Here is a 25,573-nt window from a genome sequence, read left to right on the forward strand (position 1 = left end):
GTAGTAGTACCTTATCAAAACATTGTAGTATCCCATAGCTTCCAATTCATATGGTAGCATTGAGGCTTTCCACATCCCTTTTGCTATTAGCTTAAAAAAATGGTTTTGGTCCATAAAAAATATCCATAATTTTCCCAACATCATTCATAGAAAAGCATACATCCACATTTGCCTTGTCATCATGCATATAAAAGCATATGATCCTAGTATCAAGCATTCATAAAGAAGCAACTACATGACATATATCTTTATCTTTTGTACTAGGAAAACACCTTGAGAAGCATTTTCTTTGGCATTTTCTTTGGCTCACACACATTAAGTAACATTTGAATCCTCCACAAATGCATCCTCAATCAAAGCATCATTTGCATTCTTTGTTAAGATATCATTTGCACTCATTGTCAAAGCATCATCAGCATGCACTGTCATTGTCTCAATTATATTTACTGTCCTATTATTTGTATTAATAACGAAATGTATCCTCCACACCTTTAGGCAAAACATCTATTGAAAACACATTTGCAACATCATGCAACTCACTAGATAAGACATCTGCATCTTCAGACTACCAAGCATCTTCTTCAAGTCATGTTACTTTTCACAATAACTTGTGCATTTCATGTAAGAGTTCCTCAACTTCATCCTACATACATAGTCATTTCTATATCCTTGCAAACCATCCCCTTTGATATTGTTCACAAGTTTTCTTGAAGTCATGTAACCTTTAACTACAACTCATGCTTGTAATAGTTTCTCTAAATTTGATTCTTGAGACCTTTCAAAGGCTTGCTCTAGATTAACATTTCGCTCTCAATCATGCATAAAATACTATTGTTTAAGAGCTTGCTCAAAGTTTTCCTAGATTGCATGATGTTCTAGCTCTATATCTCAAACACGCTCCTCAATTTCACTCACCACAATTTGGTCAAAATACTTCATTATACGATGTTTTGAAATACCATAAAATTTCGTATGCATGCAATAGGTTCTAAGATACTTAGATATTTATTCCCTATTATATGGACTCAATTCACTGAGATGACTGCTTGAAGTACTTTTATCGCCAGTTTATTTTCCATAATTACTTGATACAACTACATCACATCTGCATATGACCCCCTACCCCGGTCTGCAATAACTACCTTACATGATCCAAAGAACCTATAGCATCTCTCATCCTGTAAAACTCTTTCATAGACCTTTCACTTTGGGTTTACCAAAGATGTCAAGAGATTTGTTGTGTCTGACCTAAAACCACAAAGGTCCTAGCAAAAGGAGAGATGATAAATAGTGTAGAAGATAAAGGCATGTTGAGAGTGGAAAAAGACTAAATTTTTGATTGATTTTTGTTGTTTTTGAGGACTGAATGATTGATTTTTTATGGATTTAGAGTGATGTATGGTTGATAATGGAAGTGTTTTGGATGATATTGATTATGTTTTGGAAGTTCATGATGATTCTCAGTGGAGATATGAAGCTCTATGATGTTCTGATAGGTTCTGTATACCTTTGTTATAGCTTCTGTTTTGTTCTGATTTTCTTTTGATTTTCTTATGTATGAAGCATGGATTGATGATTGACGAAGATTGAAATCTTTTGAAAGTTTATTGAATAGTTTTTGATAGTTTGGAATGGTTTTAGTATGAGTTATGAGGTTTTGATGACCTTCTGTAAACCTTCTGTAGAGCCTCTGTCTCTACTCTGTAACTGCTCTGGTACTGTACTATACTGTTCTATAGACCTTCTGTAAGTGTTCTGTAGAAAGTATGTGTGACTTTGGAAAAGTTTTCTAGATTTTGGAAAGGATGAATCTAAGTTAAAAAGAGCTAAAACAAATAGAAGAAGCAACTGCTGAAGACTGAAGAGACGACTGAGTGACAGTGATAGTAGTGAGTTGTGAAGAGACACTGTAGTGGCTCTAGTGCCTCTTCATATTAGACATACCTCTTGGGAGGTGCATCCATGACCTAAGAAGGATTATTGAGAGTATTGTAGTGAGGATATGATGTACTATTGAGAGAGAGAGAGAGAGAGAGAGAGAGAGAGAGAGAGATTGTCGATTCTATCAAAACAGTGTAACTGTATATGAGAGATTGAGAGAGAGAACTATAAAGACATTGAAGATGAATACTATGTGATTGATTTTCATTCAAAAATGGTGTATTCCTTTATGTTCTTTATTCTGTTGAAGGATTCTATGAAGATGTTGAAGATTATGGTTGATTTTATCAAATCCGTGGGAGATATCTACTATGATACTGCGTGAAGAATTGTTGTTTTCTTTGTTTTGATGATCAAAAGAATGAAATAAAAGCTTGTTGATGTTACAAGATAGATTTTCTTATAGTAGAATCCCCTATTCCTTGGTGTTCCTCTTAGGGCTCCATGTTTTTGGTGCGCAACCGAGGAAAACTTGCCATCAACAAGCATTAGAAGAGGCTGAAAAATGAAGGAAATGGCATTGCCAAGAAGAGGAGAATTCAATGGATGTTTGCAAAGTTTCTTTTTCCACTGAAGAGTTGGAGATTCTCATTATCAAAGCCACTTTCCACAAGAAGTTCATCCCATAATGGCAGAAACATATCACCATCATGATGCATACTCTATGTGGTGGACTGTTTCCTCTTCCTGTTGAAGCAACAGAAACTTGCATCTTGGTGGAAAATTGTTTGGAAACAAACTGAAGAGCAGAAACAGAGAGAATGACCATCCATGGAAGATTTGGCATTCATTGAAAAGTTTCCAGACATCATCAAGTGGTGGGAGATCGTGAAGAAGCTCCAGGAGTTGTGGTCTATGGAAGTTCACGAAAACAAGAAGAAAAAGAGTTGAAATTTGTTCGTGGATGCTCAACAACAAGATACGTGAGATGCTTGGTGCATTGACAAGTTTGCCCAATTAGCAACCCATTGGAAGTTGGTAGACAAAGTGTTTTTCACAACATACACTGTTGAAACCCTCAGAAGCTCGCATTATTATAATGGCATAACAACGATCCTAAGAAGAATGAGTTTTGATACTTTTAGAAAGGAATATCTCCCCCTGTGTAGTGGTTTGAAAGCCGAATTCAAAGACGTTGAAAAGAAGGAAGTAGAGGAGATGTTGGCCAGAGAATCCCCTAGAGACTGAAGCCCTCTCTGATACTATCCTGTTGAGTACAGACCAACTAGTTGGAGCCAACCCCCTGATGAATGACGCAATCAAGAGGCAAGCATTAGAACGAGTCTAGAAGTACGTGAGAAGGGAGAAGGCAAAAATCAAAGCTGAGAATGAGCTCACAGCAGAAGCTTCCTTTGACGCCCTAAAAGCACTCTTTACAGAAGTTCCCATGGTAACTCAAGGTCCCCTTCCTAGTCAGATCCATCCTAGAAATATTGATGATAGGCTAACAAATGTAGTCCCATTGCCAGTTTTTAAGGGAGAGTACAATGAAGACCCTGATCTTCATGTAGCAGAATTTATGGTAGTATGTGTGGCTAACAATGCCAGAACCCCTGAGCATTGGTTAGCAATATTCCCCGCCACTTTCAAGGGTGTGGCGTTTCAATGGTATCAGAGACAAGCAGTAGGAACTTTTGGCACATGGGACGATCTGAAGTTGGCATTCCTCACTAAATTTAGGCGTGAAGGTTTTGAAGAGCGGATGCGAGAGGAGTTCATAAACCTAAGTTAGTCCTCTAGAGAAAGAGCAGAAGCTTATGTTTCGCAAATGGAATCCATCCCGAAGAGATGGACTAACCATCATTTGGATAAAGGAATCCAGAAAGGAGTGTTCCTCAGAGGCCTACGACCAAAAGTTCGCAAGTTCGTGGAATTGAGAAGACCAGTCAATCTGCAATCTGTAGTGGAAGGTGCAAGATTGTATGACGAAGTTGAAGCAAGGCTGTTAAAACCTCCTCCCATGCCAGGAATGGTATACCCACCAAATGGAGTCCCAGGGACAATTCCCTATCCCTATCCCTAGATGCAAATAGTGCCGCAATATAATGCACCTAATCCACTGTGGTCACCATAGACGACAGTGCCTCAAATGATGGTTCAACCACAGCAACAGTGGTCTCAAATAGTTCCTCTAATGGTGACTCAACAACAGTGTAATCCTACCAATTGGAATCAACAACCCCAAGTCTCAGCAGGAGCTCTGAATCAGAGCCAAAACAGAGGACCTTCTGGATCGACCCAACCAGTGTATGGAGTAATTACAAAATCTGAAGGACTACTTATCCAACTCAGTTGCAAGTATCAAGAAATGGCTTATGGATGTGATTACAGAGCAGCTACAAACGTTGAAGGTGAATACCACCAATATATCCATTCATACGGGAGCTGGAAGAGTTGTGATGCACTCTAATACATGGTGTGAAAAGTGTCATCAAGAGGGACATTTAGCCATAGAATGTACTTGAAAATCAACCATTCCTAGGGCCTTCTGTTCTTACTGTTTGCAGAAGAACCATACAGAGGATATCTGCTCTTTGAAAGAGCTTATGGATGTGATTACAGAGCAGCTACAGATGCTGAAGGTGAATACCGCCAATATATCCGCTCCTACGGGAGCTGGAAGAGATGTGATGCACTCTAATACATGGTGTGGAAAGTGTCATCAAGCAGGATGTTTAGTCACTGAATGTACTCAAAAACCAACCATTCATGGGGCCTTCTGTTCTTACTGTTTGCGGAAGAACCATACAGAGGATATTTGCTCTCTGAAAGACATGCACGAACGAAGACAGAAGGATGAAAATGCAAGATTCAACTTGCTAGATTCCAAAATGACAATACGAGATATTGGACCAAAGCCTAGAGAATTTGGTCCTAATTTTGGTCCAAGGAGGTTTGCCTCTCAAAGTTACAGAGGACGACAGTCTTGCGGTGGTCAGAGATCAGAGGTGGAATGTTACAGGTGTGGAGAAAAGGGACATATCTCCCCAAATTGTCCAAACCCTAGATGATCTATGGATTACAAGCCCTCGTGCAGCCGATGCAAAGGAGAAGGCCACACTGCAAATGACTGTCCAAGTCCAGCCCATGTAAAGGCCAATGGCACTGATAGCCAACATAAGGTACAAGAGTCTGCCTCCAATTTGGTAGAGTTGGAAGTTGCTACTATTACGCACACTAAGAAAAAGGAACCAATTGTTTAGAACGAAAATAATTCTCTTGCCAAGACTATGAAGTTCAACCTGCCACAGAGGGACAAAGCAGTACAAGACAGAACAGTGCAGTACAGAGCACTGTAGTGCTACAGAGAGTCACAGAGACAGTCCCAAAAAACAGGATCAAAGGCCCAGGAGATAGATGATACAGAAGAACCTCTAGAAATAGAGGAAGTGCCAATGCTGCAATTACTAGAAGAAAAATGAAAGATGAAAATGGGTGTAGCCCCATTCCCTAGCCGACTGGAGAAGCCTGTGGATCCTATCAAAGATTATGACTTGGTAAAAGACCTAGACACTTTTAAACCAAACTTAACATTCCGGTAGTTACGGATGCTATCTCCCAGCTGCCAAAAGAAATTGAAAAGCATCTTGACAAGAAGACGTGGATTAAGGATCACTCCTTCAACAGCGACCAAGACCAATAAGGCCCTGGAGCCTGTAAAGGAAGTAGATATGGCTAACGCCTTCCTAGATCCTAGAACCCCAGAGATTAGTGTATGGATAGAAGGATGCTTTATTTCAGATGCATTGATTGATGGAGGCTCATCAGTAAACATAATGACAGATGTGACAATGAATAACTTAGGGTTACAAGGAATTCAACCTATACAGTGGCTTATCAGATTGGCAGACCAAAGCAGAATGAAACCGTTGGGCATCCTCCCATATGTTAAAACAACCCTTGCAAGAAGAGACTATTGACTGACATACCTGGTGGTCAAACCAAATTCTTATGGGACCTCATATCCTCTGCTGTTGGGAAGACCTAAGCTTTTTGAAGCAAGAGCTAGGATGGATTGGTTCAAAGGAACCCTGACCCTAGGCAGAGGACCTAACAAAGTGGTGTTAAAGCTATATGGATCGCAAAAAGGCAATGGATCTACATCCATTAAAGTCATAATTAACTCCTCCAACGAGGTAACATATGGTACATCAGGAGATGAAGAGGCTGTTAAGCAGATCTCTTCTAAGAAAACAGAGGCACAGTCCCTAATAGTGGGCACTGTAAGCCAACTACCAAGGGAAGCAAAATCCTTGTCCATGGGAGAATACCTTCTACCTCAACTAGAATTAACTTCTGAAATCACCTCTAATAGTGAAATAGAAGCATGGATATGCTGCTCTCCCTGCTACATGACAGTCGCAAAGAAGAGCAGAGGCAGAACAGATACAGAGCAGTAACAATCACAGAGACAGAGCAGAGACAGCAACAGACACACAGCCAGAGCCAGAGGCAGAAGCAGAGTCAGAAGCTGTGATAGAAGCAGAAGCAGATGCTGAGGCAGAAGATCTGTTCTTCTCCTACAGAGCCTCTATAGAAGCAGAGACATAGTCTCCAAAGGAAGAGGATGAAAATAATGAGGAAGAAAATGAAGCAGGTTATGAAAGTGTAGATGAAGAATTTCCTCTGATAGAGGATAATCTTGTTGATGTCCCTACGGAGACCTCAGAGGCCAAATATCTCAGGGTGCTGAATGGAATGACCATGGTTTCATTTGGGTTTACCAATGGACCACAAAGTATGCAGAATCTGTATAAGCAATGGATTAAAATCATAAAAATTAAGTTCATCAATGGCTCCTGTCGCCCTGACCATTCAGTCCAAAGAAAAGATGATGATGATGCCCCTTGTCAACAGAAGCCAAAGCTCTCAGAGCCACGACCTTTAGAAGGTCCGTGCTATGTGACATTCTTAGACGCATCCTCTAAAGATGAATCCCTAAGTCCAGAAGAAATCACCACTCAAACAGAAGCAGACAAAGCTTTGATACCCTTCCATCAACCTCAACAGATGAATGAGTCATCTGTTTAGAAGGAGGACACTGGTTCTAGTGGAACATCAGATAAGGACACTACTCCCTTGAAAGAGTCAGATCTCTATCCAGAAGCTATCCGTGGGACATTTATCTGCGAAGTGGAAGGTGAAAGATAAGTGATGTTCTTGGATACTGATGGTACCGAACGTCACCTGAAAGTGGGTCTCAATCTTTCAGAAGAAGAATTAGTGATCCTACGAGACCTACTAAAAGAGAACTTAGACGTGTTTGCTTAGTCATATAAAGACCTGAACGGGATTGATCCCACATTATGTCAGCATCACATTGACCTAGAGCCGGATGCCAAACCTATAAGGCAAAGACAAAGGCGAATGAATCCTAATTACTCTACTCTGGTGAAAGCCGAATTATTGAAACTTCTTGAAGCAGAGTTCATTTATCTCGTGGCTAACACTGAATGGGTTTCGCCCACAGTGGTAGTACCTAAGAAGAACGAGAAACTTTGAATATGTGTCGACTTTCGAAAGCTCAATTCGAAGATGAAGAAGGATCATTTCCCTATCCCTTTTACAGACCAACTATTGGACACAATGGCAGGCCATGAGCTGTATTCCCTCTTGGATGGATTCGACGGATATAACCAAGTCCAAATCGTAGAAGAGGACCAATCCAAAACAACCTCCACCACAGAATGGGGTCCTATGCCTATAGAGTGATGCCGTTTGGGCTCTATAATGCTCCTGCCACCTTCCAACGAGTAATGATGGCTGCCTTCCAGAATCATTTTTATGATTTCATTGAGGTGTATCTTGATGACTTTTGTGTCTATAGTTTAATCCGCGAGCACTGGGGACACCTAGAGCAATGCTTTAACAGATGCTACGAGTATGGGATTTCTCTCAACCTTGACAAATGTGTCTTTGGCGTCTCATCAGGAGTTCTTTTGGGCCATATTGCCTCTGCACAAGGGATTGCAACAGACCCGGCGAAGATTGAAAAGATTGCTGCCTTGACAGCACCAACAAACCTCAAGCAATTGAGAGGATTTCTTGGCCATGTGGGCTACTACAGAAGATTTCCTGCACATTTTGTAACCAAGGATATCCCTCTGCATAAGCTCCTAAGGAAAGATGTGGATTTTCTTTGGACTGATGACTGTGAAGAGGCCTTTAATACCCTAAAACAATGCCTTATACAAGCACTATCTTGCAGCCTCCTGACTAGATGAAGAAGTTCCATGTGCACACAGATGCATCCGTTGAAGGGCTAGGTGATGTCTTATGTCAAAAGGGCCCTTCTAAATTAGATTAACAAATTTATTATGCAAGTCGAAAGGTCACTTATAGGGAACAGAACTACATAGTGATAGAGCTTGAATGCTTAGCAATGGTGTTTGCACTCGAGAAGTTTCAACACTATTTATTGTCAACACATTTCAAGTTCTACGTGGATCATGAAGCCTTGTCCTTCTTGATGAACAAAGCAGATGTTAAAGGACGACTGATGAGATGGTTGCTCCTATTCCAAGAGTTCGATTTTGAAGTGGTCACTAAGCTTGGCCATTCACAGATCCCTCAAACAGCAGAAGAGGAACAGGATGATCCAGACCTTCCTGATGCTTCCTTGTTTCTAGTTGAAATAGTTAGTCCCTGGTATGCAGACATAGCCAACCTTCTGGTAACTCAACAGTATCCTCATGGCATCTCAAGCCGTGAGAAGAAGAAGCTTCTGTTAGAATCAGGCCCCTACATCTTACTAGGTGGTGCACTGTACAAGAGAAGTAAAGATGAAGTATTGCGAAGATGTGTTGCAGGGGATGAAATCGGCATAGTATTGAAAGCATGCCATGACGAACCATGTGGTGGACACTTCCCAGGAGAAGCGACAGCCAGGAAGGCTCTATTATTAGCAGAATACTGGTGGCCAACCCTCCACAAGGATGCATACGATTACTGTAAGAGATGTGATACTTGTCAGCGAATGGGGAAACCCACCAAAACAAGTGCCATGCCATTGCAACCTATTCTTCCCCTAAAGCTGTTCGAGAAGTGGAGAATCGATTTTGTGGATCCCATTGATCCACCTACCAGACAGAAGTAGAACATATACATCTTAGTATGTACGGATTATGTCACAAAGTGGTGTGAAGCTAAAGCTCTGAAACGGGACGATGGTAACAGCGTAGCCCTGTTCATGTACGAGAATATTATCACATGTTTTGGCAGTCCCCTCGAGCTGGTAAGTGACAAAGATACTTATTTCGTTAACAAAATCATGGAGGAGTTGACATAGCTATATAAGATCCGCCATCGCAAGTCCACTCCCTATTACCCAGAGCCAACGGCCAAGTTGAAGTCACCAATTGCATCCTTTGCTCGATATTGACAAGAACGATTGCCGCATATCGTCACGATTGGGACGATCGACTTACAGAGGCCCTCTGGGCATATAGAACCTCCCATAAGGTAGCTACAACACAAACCTCTTTTTAGCTAGATTATGGTACAGAAGCCGTCTTCCTTGTTAAACTGGAATTGCCCTCTTTGCGAGTAGTAGTTAAAGAACGCTTGGGAGATGATGAGTCACTACAACGCCGTCTCCTGCACTTGGAATGCTTGGATGAGATACGGCGGATGGCCCTACAGTGGATGGAAACTACTCAAGTGCGACGCAAGGCCTATCATGACAGTTTCATCAAGCATAAGGAGTTCAAAGAAGGTGATCTTGTCTTGGCCTATGATTCGAGATTTGGCAAGTTTCCCAGCAAGCTTCAATAACGGTGGATGGGCTCGTACAAGGTACTTGATGTCAATCCTAACGGCTCTGTTCAGGTGCAGACCGTTGATGCCTTTAATGATGCTTTCCTGATCAATGGCTATCGTCTGAAAAAGTACTTCCCTCCCTTGGGATCTTGGTAATCACAGTTGACCTACCCTTCTCCTTTTGGGCATCGTACTATCCTTCTCGTTGTGCTTTTGATAGCCCTTATGATTCTCCTCATGAGGCGGTCTCGTTCTGCTAGCTCCTCACAGATACATCTCAACCCGACCTTCTTCTCTTCTCGTCTGATCCAACAACGGTGGTAAGGTTGGTCCTGATATATGGTATTTCTACCATTCTCTTCTTAACAAAAAGAAGAAGAAGAAAAAAACAACAAAACTGTTATGGGAGAAAAGAAAGAAATTCCCTGTTATAATAGGCCTCATTCCAAGAAAAGGTGGAAACACCCTTGGACGGGAAGCTGACTATGGAAAAGGTGGTAACACCCTGCAATTCAAGATAGCTGACTCACCAGCAGAACCTTTTCAGCAAGTAATTTGAAGCCACCTCCCTTGGTGCGCTGTCTTTGCAATATCAGTCAGTCTGCCCTTCTTAACAAACGACCTGTCTTACAAATTATTGAAATATGAGATTTGTAGGCTGCCTCCCTGGGTACGCCTCCTCCTCAAGATCCTGATGACAACACAGCCGACACGATCTTCATTACCAACCCCTTGAGTGATGCGAGCTTTCATCCTAATAGGATGGGGATGTGAGTATGGGTTGCCCTCTGTATCTATCAGAGCGTGAGATAGAGGGTGGGGTGAGTGACCAGTTTTTCCCTTCAAATCAAATGAGAGGTGAGATGTGTGAACGGAGTGTCAATGCACAAAGCACGATTTGTTCCTGTGCACTGCATCATAAGTCTCCCTGGCCTTTCTTCTTGCACAGGGTGGGATGCACAGTTGCACCATCAAAGCGCACAAGGCATACAACCTCTACACAAGTGACAGTGAGGATTACATTAATGGGTTTCAAGAATGGGCTGCCCTCTGTATCTTTCAACAGAGCATGAAACAGAGGGTGGGCTGAGTGTGACTGGCGTTTCTTCAATCAATTATTGAGAGGTGAGGATTGAGGGACGTTACGACAATTGGAGTCAGGTACATTTTCGTTTCCCTCTGTACCCACAGGATGGGTTTCTGCCATCAGCATAGGACTCGTCATTCTGTTCTGTACACTGCACTGCAAGGCTCCCTGGCCTTCCTACTTACACCTATGCCATACGGGTTGGACGCATTGATGTACCATCAATTGTGCATCCTGGAATACTCTCCAACACCACCCCCTTGTCAATTCCTAAATTGGGTGTGAGATATGGGTTCTATCATTATTCACTTGAATGATGCTAGTAATGGGGCGAGTGACTGTTCTTTTATTCCATTTGAGTGATCGTGAGTTGAGTGCAATATCCCTCGTCATCGACGAATTTCTTGCGATTCCTTCAACCAGTTACCTCCTTGGGTGCTGCTGCGTGGTCCCTGCCATGACAGATGAAGGATGCGTGCTGTGCAAACACCTTGGTACCTCCTGCAACCGACAACGATACAAGACGCAACCTCGATAGTCGACATTCCTCCTCGACAATATGGTCTAAGTTTTCTAATCCTACACCTTTTGTTTCTCAGTGACGATTATGTCTTAAGTGTGGGGACGTTCTGGTGGGTCTGATGTGTGGTACTAGGTCCTTGATGTTCGGTTTACCCTTCCTGCTAAGGTTCTAAGTATGGGGACGCGTCTCGGCGCATCTATGATGCATACCCCCATGCATATACCCTGTTATGATCATGCATCTACACCGTGACTTCATTTTACCCTGATGGGGTCCCTTCTCCACTCCTCCATTCTATTTAACCCTGTCCCTGGGGTTGTTCCTTGACCGTTTGTCTTTATTCTTTGTTTTCACACTCTTTCATGTGAACGCACCCTACATTCACCGGAATCCCAATCCAATCTTATAGTGCTGTTCGTCCCTTTGAACTGCCCATTTTTCCTTTTTATCAACCCCTGTTCTGATAGACGGTTCTAAAGTTATTAATTTTTGAAGCAATTCTCGTAAATTGAACGGTTTTCCATATGAACGCGCCTTCCTTGCTTCAGAACTCAGATCTGATCTACCAACCCCGCCCTCACCATTCCTCTTGATATTTTTTCTTTTTACTTCATGTAAATTTGATGCACGATTCATCTGATATTAATTTTTGCGGGTTTTTGGGCCATTTTCGTGCTTATTTTTTACATTTTTCCATGTGGACTTGCCCTATTTGCATCAAAATTCCAGTTTGATTTAACAACCGTATCCTACCAACCTTTTTCCCACTTTTTCCTTTTTCCTCCTCCCTCTTCCGAGACTGCCGGATTTTTAGTTATTAAATTTTATGAGTGTTTTCAGATATGTTTTTCGTGTTTTTTCCATGTGAACCCCTCCTAATTCCCTTCCAACTGAGTTTTGATATGCCAGCCCTGTGAATCCCTTTCTTTATGACATTTTTTATTTTTACTGTCCTCTATTCCGGTGCACGGTTCTTCCCATACTAATTTTCGAGTCTATTTTCGGGCCCATTTTTGGGTTTTTTCCATGTGAACACGTCCTATCTTGCTTGGAACTATGTTTTGCCGTGATAAAGTTGTTGGACACATTGTTATGCACAATTTCTCTTCTTTCCACACTTCGTTCCGATGCACAGATTTTCTGATATTAATATACGTATGTGTTTTTGGGCTTGTTTTTTGCGTTTTTTCCATGTGAACACCCTGATTTTGCCCCGGACCTGGTGTTGCATTTTTCCATCATTTTCCCCTTGTCTCGGGACACATTTTTTCTTTTTACGATTTTTCAATCCGAGGAACGGTTTGGGTTTTATTAATTTTTCTTCCTTTTTACTATATGACCGCGTTTCTCGTGTCGCGCGTGAACGTGCCTGTTTTTGGTTTTACACGCCTCGGGACGCCCTTGTGGCGTCTGTGGTTCGTGCATTGCTGTCCCTATGCCGTTTGATTCCATCATTGCAAATTTTTTTTACCCCTGCCCCGCGCATGCGGGCGGGACGGGGGGTGCGTTCCTTTTGCATATCCATACCCAAAATTTTTTAATAAAAAAAAGACAAAAAACCCCACAAATTAAACCCACATAACAACCGCATGCGCGGGGCGGGGGGTGCGTTCCTTTTGCATACCCATACCCAATTTATTATTTTTCAAAAAAGAAAGAAAACCCCACAAATTAAACCCACATAACAACCAACCAACCCACATTAAATTTTATTTAAAAAAAACAAAAAAAAACATATAATAATAGGAATAATCAATAAAAACCAAAAACAACAATACACACACGAAAAAAAAAGGGCAAAGCAAAAAAAAAAACACCAAGAATAAAAACCAACAAATACCCCAATCCAATCCCTAAACGAAAAAAAAAGAAAAGAAAAAACTAATCATAAAACCCACAAACTTTCTTTTTTCCAAACACAAAAAAAAAACACAAATTAACTTAATCAAACAACATCGAAAAATAAAAATTAAATTTAAAAAAAAACAAAAAACAAACAACTGCTTACTTGCTCCCGCGCGTCCTCCGTCTTCCTCTCCCTCGTCGGAGCCGTCTTCCTCTCCCTCATCGCAGCCGTCTTCCTCTCCCTCGTCGCCAGTCGCCTTCTCCCCTCTCCCTTACGCCAGCTATCTTCTCCCCCTCTTCCTCCTCCCTCCTCTCCTTCGCGCCGCCCACCGCCGTAGCCGTTGCCCCTGTCGCCCACCTCGGTCACTGCCCTCGGCCGTTGCCATCGACCGCCCGCCTCGCCCATTCTTCGTCTCCCTCCTTGCTTCTCTCCTTAGCCCGTTGCGCCGCCTCCTCCTCCTCCTCCTCCGCCATCGTCAGCCTTCCCCTTCCCCCCATGGTTAGTTCTAACCTCTTCTAACATCACTTAACCAGACTAACCTAAGTAACATCACTTACATAGACTAACCTAACTAACATTACTTAAACAAACTAATCTAACTCACCTACCTTAACAAACTAAACTAACCTAACTAACTTAATTGATTTAACAAACTAAACTAACTTAATTGACTTTCCCACACTAAGCTAACGTAATTTTCATACTCCGTCACCTAATTCGCATAGGTTACTCCCTTACAGCCCTTGTTTCTGCCCCTTCTCCCTTCTCCTCCGTTGTTTTCCCACCGTGTGGCCGCTCTCGGTGTACGGGTGTGGCTAGCAGGCGTTCACGCGCGAGGACACGCTTCTGGTTTGTTCGTGCGGTGGTGTGTTGCAGTCAGCTGTTCAAATGCAGTCATCCTCAGTTGTTCACACGCAGCTCGGGTACCGCCTTTAATTTCCAAACTTGCAAAATACATAAAAACACATAAAAATAAATATAAAACACTTAAAATTTATTTCAAATTAAAAAAAAATCTCAAAATTTTCCAATATTGTTGAAATAATTTGGAAAAATTTAAAGTGAAAATTCAAGAAAATAAATTATCAAAAAATTAAAAAAATTAAAAATTCCTTCAAAAATACATGTAAAATGAGTAAAAATCATTAAAAATTCAAAAAAAATTCAGAAAATTTCACAAACTCCCTTGCCCCTTTTGCCAATAATTTCTCAATTGAAAATGCTTTCATAAATGGCTAAAATATTATTTGAAGCAAAAACCCTAATTTTAATACTTCACCTCATGAAAATTCATTTTAAATTCCAAAAATCAACTGAAAAATCATGGATAAATTCAAACACATTGCTGACATTTGTTGGATTGTTGAAATTTCACCCTTATACTTCACAATATATTCATGTGTCCTATATCTCAATTTAAATATTTTAAAAAACATGAAAAAGAATTAAAAGAAAAACAAACAAACCAAACTAAACACTATACAAAATAAAAACACACCTAAAATTCCAAGATGGAAAAAAACCACAAACAAATAAAATAAAAAATAAAAATAAAATCCAAATAATACAAAAATACTAAGGTGCTTTATTTTTTCCAATTAGTAGTGTTTGTTTTTTTTTACTAGCTTGCATTTGGGGACTACTTCGTGCGCCTTCAGTCTATTGCATACAGACCTCTACCAGGTATTTATTTTTTAAAAGTATTATTCATTTTTATTATCCCTTAATCACAATTAATTGCTAAAATGAACTATATTCACCCACTTTTTCACACACGTTTGCACTGAACACACAGTTTCTAATTATTAAAAGTCAACCAATCGTTCACTTTGCACACGCTACGTGTGCTTCAGAGGCACCTTAATTTTTATTTAAAAATGAATGAGCCGTTACAAAAAAGCATGCGTTGGCAAAGAAGCGCTCCACATCACCATTAATTTCTAATTAATAAATTTACATTTAGAGACCCCAGTTTGGGAATCGCAGTTCAGGTTTCGTTAAAGCATCGCTTCACCCTAATAAATTGCAATTAAAATTTTAAAAAGGAAATTCCGTTTTCTTATTAAGGTTTATAACCTAATAAAATGTCACCCATTGTTAATAATTTCTTAATATGAACCCCTCACTAAAACAATTTCCCCTCACTACATTTTCCCCCCCTCTTTTTAATAAACACGCTTCGTGGGATGGGCACGTAAAATCCTCTTAGCTGAAGTTGTTGGTCAAGGTTATGGTCAGGTCCTGATTAGATTTTTATGGTATTCTGGTTTGCTAATGTGCTACGATTATAGGTGCGGTTTGAAGTTTTTTCTCGCCTGATACAGGGTTTTAGGTGCTGCTTGTTGCATCGCATGAAGTTTTCGGTCACATATATGTAGAGGTTATGCCGAGTTTTTCCTAGGATGTGGATTGTTTGGGGTGGTAAATTGGTTAGTTATGTATGTGTGTGTGTCCTTCTTTTGATTGATTTCTTTTTGATAGCCCTTTGGTTATTTTGCAGGCATTCTTTTTTATTGTCTGTGTTGTGGTGTGTGTGTTTTTCATCTGAATGGCGCCTCATGCTCCTCCTTCTATCCAGCATGTCCCGTTGATCAGTAAGGATTATTCTTCCCTACTGGCTTTTGAGCCTATAGCGAAAGCAGGACTTGCGACTTTCGTGGCTGCTTCATTCCCATTGATTTCAGATGATCCATCCCTGTGTGATGAGTTTCTTGCATCATACAGTAAGAAGTCAAGCCTGGTTCATGGTGCTTCCATAGTGTTGACACCCCGAGGTTTAAAGAAGGCTTTGTCTCTTCCCTACAAAGGAGAGCCCTTTGTTACAACTAGACAATTATTCTCCAATGATGAGATTTTCAAGCTGTTATTACAGAAGTAGACCAAGGAGATTCTGGATGTCAAGAAAGTGATAAACACTTCAGGAGTATCTTTTTCCATGATCACTAATCCTCTTTGGAAGTTAGTCTGCCAATTCCTCCAAGACAGGTTTATGCTTGTCAAAACACCATCTCATTATTTGTCCAAAGAACTCTTCACGGCTTCCAAGATGGTGTTAAAAGGGGTGGCTATTGATTGGAGTACTTACCTGCTTACAAAGATGGACCAACATATTGTCAAAGTAACCAGAGGGAATGTCACAAATGTCACCTATGGTCCCTACTTATATGTTTTCTTGACATACTCAGATCTTAAGAAGGGTTTGCTACCACCTCCTCCATCTGATTCGGTACCTTCCCCACCACCTTCAGAAGAGTTAGAACCTATTGATATAGAGGATCTTGATTCCTCTCCTCCATTGGTCATTCAGCGGAAGCACTTGAAGCGTGTGGCAGATAAAACTCCTTCAGTCATTCCTTTAGTCACAATTCCTGCTACCTCTGGCAGTGACCTTCCTGCTTACCTCACATGTAATAATTTATTCAGGGTATATAGAGAGGGTTCTTTGAAAATATCAGTCTCTTCACCGAATAGTTTAGTATCAGGAGATGCCATTTCATTCCTTTGTAATGACATCCAGAGTTCGATTGAACTTTTAGTGACAGCTTGTTGTATGCTTCTTTCTATGAAGAACTGATGCAGTCCAAAGACCAGTTGCATAAGGAAACCTCAGAGTTAGCCTCTGCTAAAGACACACTTGCAGATCTGTTTAAGCAGATGGAGACCCAAATGATTGAGACCCAGCAAGAAGAAATATCTTCTTTGAATATTTAGTTAACAGAAGCTCAGTCAGAGGTCACTGGAGTCTCGGAAGAGAAAGAGAAAGTGTCCAAAGAAGCTCAAGAGTTTCAGACTCTTTTAGATGCAAAATTGTTCGCCTTACAGACTGCTCACAATATAGTAGAATCACAAGCTTCCAAGATTAAGCAGTTGCAAGACCAATAAACGCAGTCACGGTCCGTTCCTCCAAGCCCCAATGTTTCTATTATTCCTTCTATCTCTAAGCAGGACTTGGCAGTTCTCTAGAGACAGGCCACATTGTGCCCATTGTTTCAAGATAAAGTGGAAAGATTGCAGTCTAGGATGGATTTGTTATGGTCTACATTTGAGCACTTTCAAGAGTATGTTCCTCCGAACCATTCTTTCTTTGTTCGCTATCAGTTGTGCAAAAGTTAGTCTTCTGTATGAAGCTTTCAACGATGGATCTTCCTCTTCCAGAGGATCGTTGGAGTGGGGCTTGGTCTTCTGATTTGCTAGTGACAGAAGTGGTCCGTATGGTTTTTGAAGATTCAGTGACAATGGATACCATGTTGTTGTCTTACATGTATCTACGAGGAGAACTGTTGATTTCAGATGATGTAGATCTGGCCTGGTATGTGGGAGATGTAGTTTTGCAAGCTGTTTTGTATGTCAACTATTTGGAGTTGCGGATAGCAGACATGTTCCAGTGTTATTCTCAAAAGTGACTACTTGCCCTGACAATTCATAGCATTCAATGATTGATTCTGTGGTCCTGAATCAACTTTAGAATACAGCTTCTACTTATGTGCATATCACTAATCAACTGAGGGTGGATCTCTTAGCTTATCTTTTCAAAAACCATCCATTTGATTCATCCTTTTTTTATGCCTACCAGAGAAGATCTATCTTAGGTCACTCTATTCCTAGCCTATTGTACTACCAACAAATGGCTCGCGCTATGATACTTATCTTTCCCTTTATCAAACCAACTTAGCAGCTATCTTACCTCTTCTTTTCCAACCTCAAGATTTTCCTCAAATTCCTATATTTACCTATTGTTCTTTTATCGAAGATAGAGTTTTTTTCCCTTCTCCACAATGTCCTTCACCATCTATCCATATACCTTCTACTTTTCCTGTTTATCAATTGACACCTTTTCTAATTGATTCACTTAAATTTTCAGCCACTCATTCTTTATCTTATTCCTCCTTTTATGACTTTGCCTACCCATCTCTTCATCCTCTTTTACTTATTCCACTTCCATCTCCTGCCACTTCTATTTCTCAACCCCCTCAGTTGGTTAGTGAATATGATGGATTTGATCAACAGATTCTAAGAAGAAGAGGATGGAGCTCGACTGATTCTCTCACAGGACCCCAGAAAAACTGGCCATTAATTCTAGGGGACTGGAGTACTGCCAGTCAAGTATACTAGAATTACCTTCATTTTGCTCACCAATATTCACAATCTCTAGATCCTTCAGTGAGATTGACAGCTCATTTTTCTTGGTATCTAGCATACATGCATAGGCATTCCCATAATGATCAAAAGGCCATTCCAAAGCTTTGTATGAATGTCAATGTGAACATTGATTCCCAACAGTTGGATGTCCTATATTTTCATGCCCTATGTCTACCTAGCAGATACCTTGTTTTGCTAGAAAGGATGTGCTGCCTGCAGTTCTTTCAAAATCCTCCCAAGATATTTGTGGATGAGTCATTCTCCATGGATCGTTTTCGAAACCACCAAGCCTTCAAAAGGGATCACCTTCATTGATGCCTTCGTAATGTATTTTGGATGATTCTTAATGATATATATCTCTCTTTTTGGAGGTGTCATTCAGATGGTTGTGTTTAGTGTTTTTGTGTGTTGTAATAATTGTATGTGATGAGTTCATGCTAATTGAGAATAATTTGTTTGAGAGCTCTTTTCAAACTATTGATGGTGATGATGGATGGAACGTCTATGGTGGAAAGCTGAAGAAGAACCTCTTATATCCTTTACAAAATTGTTATGGCTTTTAAATGATTATCAGATGAGTTAATGAATAATGGAGTTTTCCTTTAGTAGTATTTTCTATCAGATACAGGTTATAAGTTGGGGTCGTGGTTTGGCAAGATTATTGAAGATCCTACCGAAGATAAAATTGAGCTCTTTAGTGAACTTATATTCTTCTTTTCCTTAGGTCACAAGGATGCTTCCTTTCTAAGTGTGAGGATATGTTGAGAGTGGAAAAAGACTAAAATTTTGACTGATTTTTGTTGTTTTTGAGGACTGAATGATTGATTTTTTATGGATTTAGAGTGATGTATAGTTGATAATGGAAGTGTTTGAGAGTTTTTTGAATGATATTGATTATGTTTTGGAAGTTCACGATGATTCTCAGTGGAGATATGAAGCTCTATGATGTTCTAATAGGTTCTGTTGAGGTTTTGATTGGTTCTGTATACCTTCTGTATAGCTTCGATTTTGTTCTGATTTTCTTTTGTGTGAAGCATGGATTGATGATTGATGAAGATTGAAACCTTTTGAAAGTTTATTGAATAGTTTTTGATAGTTTGGAATGGTTTTAGTATGAGTTATGAGGTTCTGATGACCTTCTGTAAACCTTCTATAGAGCCTTTATCTCTGCTCTATCTCTGCTCTATAACTGCTCTGGTACTGTACTGTACTGTTCTGTAGACCTTCTGTAAGTGTTATGTAGAAAGTATGTGTGACTTTGGGAAAGTTTTTTAACTTTTGGAAAGGATGAATCTAAGTTCAAAAGAGCTAAAACAAATGGAAGAAGCAGCTGCTGAAGACTGAGTGACAGTGATAGTAGTGAGCTGTGAAGAGACACTGTAGTGGCTCTGGTGCCTCTTCATATTAGACATACCTCTTAGGAGGTGCATCCACGACCTAAGAAGGATTATTGAGAGTTATTATAAGAGTATTGTAGTGAGGATAGTGGCTCTGGTGCCTCTTCATATTAGACATACCTCTTAGGAGGTGCATCCACGACCTAAGAAGGATTATTGAGAGTTATTATAAGAGTATTGTAGTGAGGATATGATGTACTATTGAGAGAGAGAGAGAGAGAGAGAGAGAGAGAGAGAGAGAGAGAGAGAGAGAGAGAGAGAGAGAGAGAGAGAGAGAGAGAGAGAGAGAGAGAGAGAAAATTATATTAACGTCTTCTAAAGACCAAAACTGGCCTATGAGACAAACTGTGATACAACTGATGAGGTTCAGCTATCCAAAATAAAAGTGCTGAATGAAAAGCTAAAAACTGGAAACTGAAAATACGGTGCTGTGAGTGTGATAAGTGTCATGTATGTGTATGTGCGTATGTAGCTCTGGTACTCCAGATAATGGCTACAAAAGGGGAACAAATGTCGGCTGTGATAGGGGAACAACTGTCAGCTGTGATAAAGTGGTGCGATGTGTATATGTAACAGATGCAGGGAGATATACTATCCTGGGATGTAGTAGCAGTCGTCGAAGTCGCTAATAGCAGGTGATCCCTCCTAGATGTAGGATGTGGTACATCGGCGGTGGAGAAAGAGCAAACTGGAGATCTAAGATCCAATGTGTCGAGTATCGTCGGATCTCAGTTTGCTGTCGATGTAGATTAAGAATTCTCCGGATCTCCTGTCGGTGTGGCTGTGGGGTCCGAAACCCACGGATCCTCGTGCAGCGTCGGGTATGCTGGTCCTCAGCCTGCTGTAGTGTGAGCCCGGAGGTCTGGCTGGAGGCTGGTACAGTAGCTCTCACTCTGTCTGTCTGAAAGAACTGTGTAATAGTCGTCTGGGTGGGCCCCTCTCTAACTGGGACCCGCTGTGTGCTCTACTCTTTGATGTGCCATGCCTCTCCCAGAAAACGGCCAAATGATCTCTGATCCATATCAGTCATACATCCCTGAAGTGAGCTGCTCAATGTGTATCTAGATCTCAACTCTGAGTATGCCGGGCATCTGAGAACAAAATGCTCCTCACTCTCCACCTCTGATCTGCAAAGGGGGCATATCCTCTCCTCCCGCGGGATGCCACTGGCTCTGCCACTCTCAATCATAAGAGCTGATGTGATGATACCCTGAGCTGTCCAATAAGAACTCTCAATCGATGTGGCATATAGATCTACATATATCTCGGAATCTCTATGAATCCCTGCTCTGATATCCTCAAGAACTGTGTATAATAATGTGCCATCTTCGATGGCAGTGGATGTGGAGGGCTCATCCATGTCCTCTGTATATAAATATGCCATATCTCCTGTCTGATGACTCTGTTCCTCTCAGAGAGAGAGAGGGTGTAAGTGGGAGCCTGAGTATCATATAGAAGAGGTGGGAGTCTATCAATGTCCAGCCCATGTCTGTCAAGCCAAGCTCTAGTCTGTGCATACCATGATGTGGTATCCTCCACTCGAGCCATCTCCTGAGATGCCATATATGCTCTATATGCAATGCGATCTCTGTCCATATCCTGAAATCTGTGTAGGAAGCAGACTGTCTGAAATAATGCCTCAACTAGCATGGGCGGTGTGGCAAGCTCTGCTCGCACAATGTCATGTGGGACTGAGGCCTTGCTGCGAATCAATCTAGATATCATGATCACCTGAGGTCTCTCCATCGATGTCCATACATAATCGGCAAGGCCTGGCCCCCATATAGCTGCTCCATACATCAATGCTGGAGTGACTAGAGTATCAAAGAGCCACCCCTTGGTGCGGGGCTCCTGGAAATGTGCCTGATGACACTGTCGCTCCATAAGAGCCAATGCTGAGTATCCTCTAGTGAGGCGGTCAGGAGCTGCCTGTGTCATCGAGAAAGTCCCTGAAGCTGCTGTAAAGGTGATTCCCAAATATATATATGATCCAGTGACCTCAATACTCCCTCCTGCTGCCATGAAAATACTCTGTCTGCGTATCTGAGCTGATGTATGGAATATAAGAACCTTGGTTTTACCAAGGTTCATTGTCATGCCTCTCTGTATGCAAAAATCATCCAATGCTAATAAATGCTGTTGTAATCCCTGAGCTGAGTCTGAGACCAACACAATGTCATCTGCATATAGTAAGATATGAACTGTGGCTCCACTGAGATCTATACCTCCACCGGCTCGCTGTTGAATAAACTCTGCTATCTCATCAATGTATAGCCCAAATAGAGTCGGTGAGAGTGGGCATCCTTGCTTCACACCAATGGTGCTCACAAGGGGATCTGATATACATCCCGGACATCTGACTCTGCCAGTAACCCGCTCATATAGTGCATAAATACCCCACATCATGTCATCATCCACCCCTAGATCAAGTAGGCGTCTGAAAAGCCTCTCTCTCGGAACCGTGTCAAAGGCTTTGCGGAAATCCACAAAAGCAACAATACAATCTCTGTTTCTTCACTTGTGTCTGGTCAATCAGACAACTGAGAGTGAAGATGTGATCTATGGTAGAAAATGCCCGTCTGAACCCTGCCTATCCGGGTGTGCGCATGCACTCTCTCTCTGCCAGCATGCTGAGCTCCTCCTCCATCACCATGCCATAAAGTTTGGACAAAACTGGCCCAATCATGATGGTCCTATATGTGTTAGGATCCATAGGATCCCCTGTCTTGTGGATAGGTACAATGGTGTGCTCTGTCCACGAGTCAGGGAACACCTCAGACAATGCACGGTTGAAGAGGTGAGCAATGAGTGGAGCCAATGTGTCTCTGCCATATATAATATGCTCTGCCTGAAGATCAAACTGGTCTCGAGCGCGGCCATGCTGTAACCGTGAGGTAGCATGTTTCACCATACTAGTGGTGAAAAAGGATGAAATACCTGGTCTCGATGTACATGGTGTGGGTATCAGCGGCTGTGCAGGTACATGATATAAACTCTGTGCGTATCCATGCCATACTGCAGGGTCATGTATCGGTGTGGGTGAGCGTGGTTCTCTGATCTGCCTCCATGCCTCTGCACAATCTCTGCTCATAAGAAAGTGGTATATATCCCAATATCTCTCCTCCTCCCATTCCCGCTTTTTACGACGGGTCAAGCGGTGCGTGCGTCTCTGCGCCTGTCTGTGTGTGATCTCTCCTCTGGTCTCCAAATCGCGTAGCTGTCAATGTAGATCTCTGCATTCATCATCATACCACCTGTTCTGTGGCATGGTACCGGTCCGAGGGGGGTGCGTGTATGTGTGATGTGGAAAACTGAGTGTAGCAGAATCATGCAGAATGCGTGTGATATCAGTGGTCAGTGTATCAAGGGGTGCATATGGATCAAGTGACGTGATGTGCTCCTCCAAATGCTGTGAGTAAACATGTGAGAGCTCATGAGTGAAGTGTATGGTAGTATGCATGTGGGATATGATATCTGCAGGTGGTGATGGTAATGAGGTGAGGAGTGAGAAACTGAGAAAGGTGTGATCGACTCGCGAGTGGAAGTCTCCCAAGGCCGAAGGACTCGATAGTATGCGTCCCGTCGATCGGTCCGAGCAGATAATCTACAGTACTCTCGCCCCCCCCATGTGGGAAGCATGTAAGACCTCCTGAATATGGCCATCGTGCCATCTCGTTATAAATAACGAGATGATGTCTACTACCAAGCTCAAGTAAATGCCCTCCATACCCTGTGGCATCTGGCCCAGTATCTGCTGACTCCCTACTGATCCCCAACTCCTCAGGGTCTAATGCTCTCATGATCTCTGGCTGCTCCATATCAAAACTCTCACACTGTCGGCTCTGTGTGCGCCCGTTGAAGTCCCCTATAAGGAAGACCTCACCCAAACTAGAATACAGAATAATGTCCTCTGAGAGCTGTGAATAAGGGAAGGGGGAATCTCTGGCCTGAATATCACCCTGCGTAGTAGCATATCTGGACCCTCGTGGTGAAAAGTAGCATACTGCCATATAGATCCATCTCTCATCTGATATCTGCACTCTGATCCATATGTAACTGGCCTCCTCATCTCGTCTCACTAACTGGATATGTCTCTGTATCCCCTGACGGAATAGAACTGCCACCCCTCCTGAGCCCCTAGATGTGCTCTGCCTAGTAGTAGCCCGGTATGCAGATACCCACTCAAATCCTGTAATGCGTGGGAGCCCTCTCTCTAGGCTCTCATGTGTCTCTGTGAGGCATATAACATCATGGTCGGGTAAAATCTCCTCAAGTCTGTCCGGTCGTGACCATAGGGAGCCGTTGCAGTTCCAAACTGCCACACGTATCGGGGTCTCCTGTACAGTCCTCTGCCTCGTCTCATAGGCCACGCCCCCCTATTTGGTGGGGCGTCCATCTATAAAAATCCGGCCATCTCGATAGAAGGCCTTATAGCCTTCTCTACGTGCTTGGAGTATCTGTGGCATGCATGCTCGTCTGTGTGCAATCTGAGAGAGAGAGAGAGAGAGAGAGAGAGAGAGAGAGAGAGAGAGAGAGAGAGAGAGAGAGAGAGAGCCAGAGATAGTCAATTCTATCAAAATAGTGTAACTATGTATGAGAGATTGAGAGAAAGAACTATAAAGACATTGAAGATGAATACTATGTGATTGATTTCCATTCAAAAATGGCATATTCCTTTATGTTCTTTGTTTTATTGAAGGATTATATGAAGATGTTGAAGATTATGGTTGATTTTATCAAATCCGTGGGAGATATCTACTATGATGCTGCGTGAAGAATTGTTGTTTTCTTTGTTTTGATGATCAAAATAATGAAATAAAAGCTTGTTGATGTTACAAGATAGATTTTCTTGCAGTAGAATCCCCTTTTCCTTGGTGTTCCTCTTGGGGCTCCAAGGGAAAATCCAACATATTCATAAGAAATAGAAGAAACCTAAATGTAAATCATATTTTTCATAAAGAAGCTTTTGTTGAATCCCTATACAATATCTACATCCAGTTTCAGATGATATCACTGAGACTATGGCTAAGTGAAATCCCAATTACTAGGACTATGACCCAATTAATCCCAATTTCTAAGACTATGGCTCAAAAGATATTCAATTTAATCAACCCAAAAGATTCATGTTTGCCATACAAGAATAAAGCATAAAACATTGTATTTGTACCCTAAAATGAAGTCCCGAACAAGCATAGAATAGTCCAATACCAATACAACCCACATATATTAGATTATCATGCATAAAGCCGATATTAGCTCCTTAAGACCTCACAAAACCTTTCCTTGATCTTTAGGACAATATACATCCAAGAAGACCATGTAATTGTTATAGGTTCTTTAATACATCAGTCCTATCCTAAGCTTAGATGCAAGTTGTTTCAACCATAGATTTCACATACAAACTATGAATAGGGTCATCCAAGTACTTGAATCAAAGTGAATATACATGATCAACAAACCAGTGTGGGTAAACCTCTCAAAATAGTTGTGAATGCCATTTTTTGAAAAATGTATTGCATTTTTATACTTTTAGGTTTGGATGATTTGTACCACTCAAGATAAGTCATTGCATGTGTTTAGATCCACCCAAATTTTTGATTAAGTTATTAGAACTTAATAATGGAAACTTATACTATTTTAGTGGATCAATTTTGATCCTTAAAAAACCTTTTAGGATCATGAGTAAGTATCTCGTAAGCATATATATGATACTTATATAGACGTCATTTTCTTGCTTTTCCTTTCCTCATTGAACATGTAACCACATGGCATCGGTCTATTGTTCTTCCTTATAGGTTTCTTATTTGATGCATATTGATGTCAGGAATCCAACACAAGTATTGGTTCATCAATTGGAGGTCATTTGACTCCCCATTTAATCC

At 41.4% G+C, this 25,573-nt stretch overlaps 1 pseudogene; it reads right to left on the minus strand.

Moving 5' to 3' along the window:
• Positions 1–315: 315 nt before the first annotated feature.
• Positions 316–23,362, minus strand: LOC148008846 (uncharacterized; annotated as a pseudogene).
• Between the last annotated feature and the right edge of the window lie 2,211 nt (positions 23,363–25,573).

Source organism: Lygodium microphyllum, unplaced genomic scaffold, assembly GCF_053477565.2.
Source record: "Lygodium microphyllum isolate KBCC unplaced genomic scaffold, Lygodium_microphyllum_v1.1.10 scaffold_63, whole genome shotgun sequence".
In the NCBI taxonomy this organism is placed as follows: Eukaryota; Viridiplantae; Streptophyta; class Polypodiopsida; order Schizaeales; family Lygodiaceae; genus Lygodium; species Lygodium microphyllum.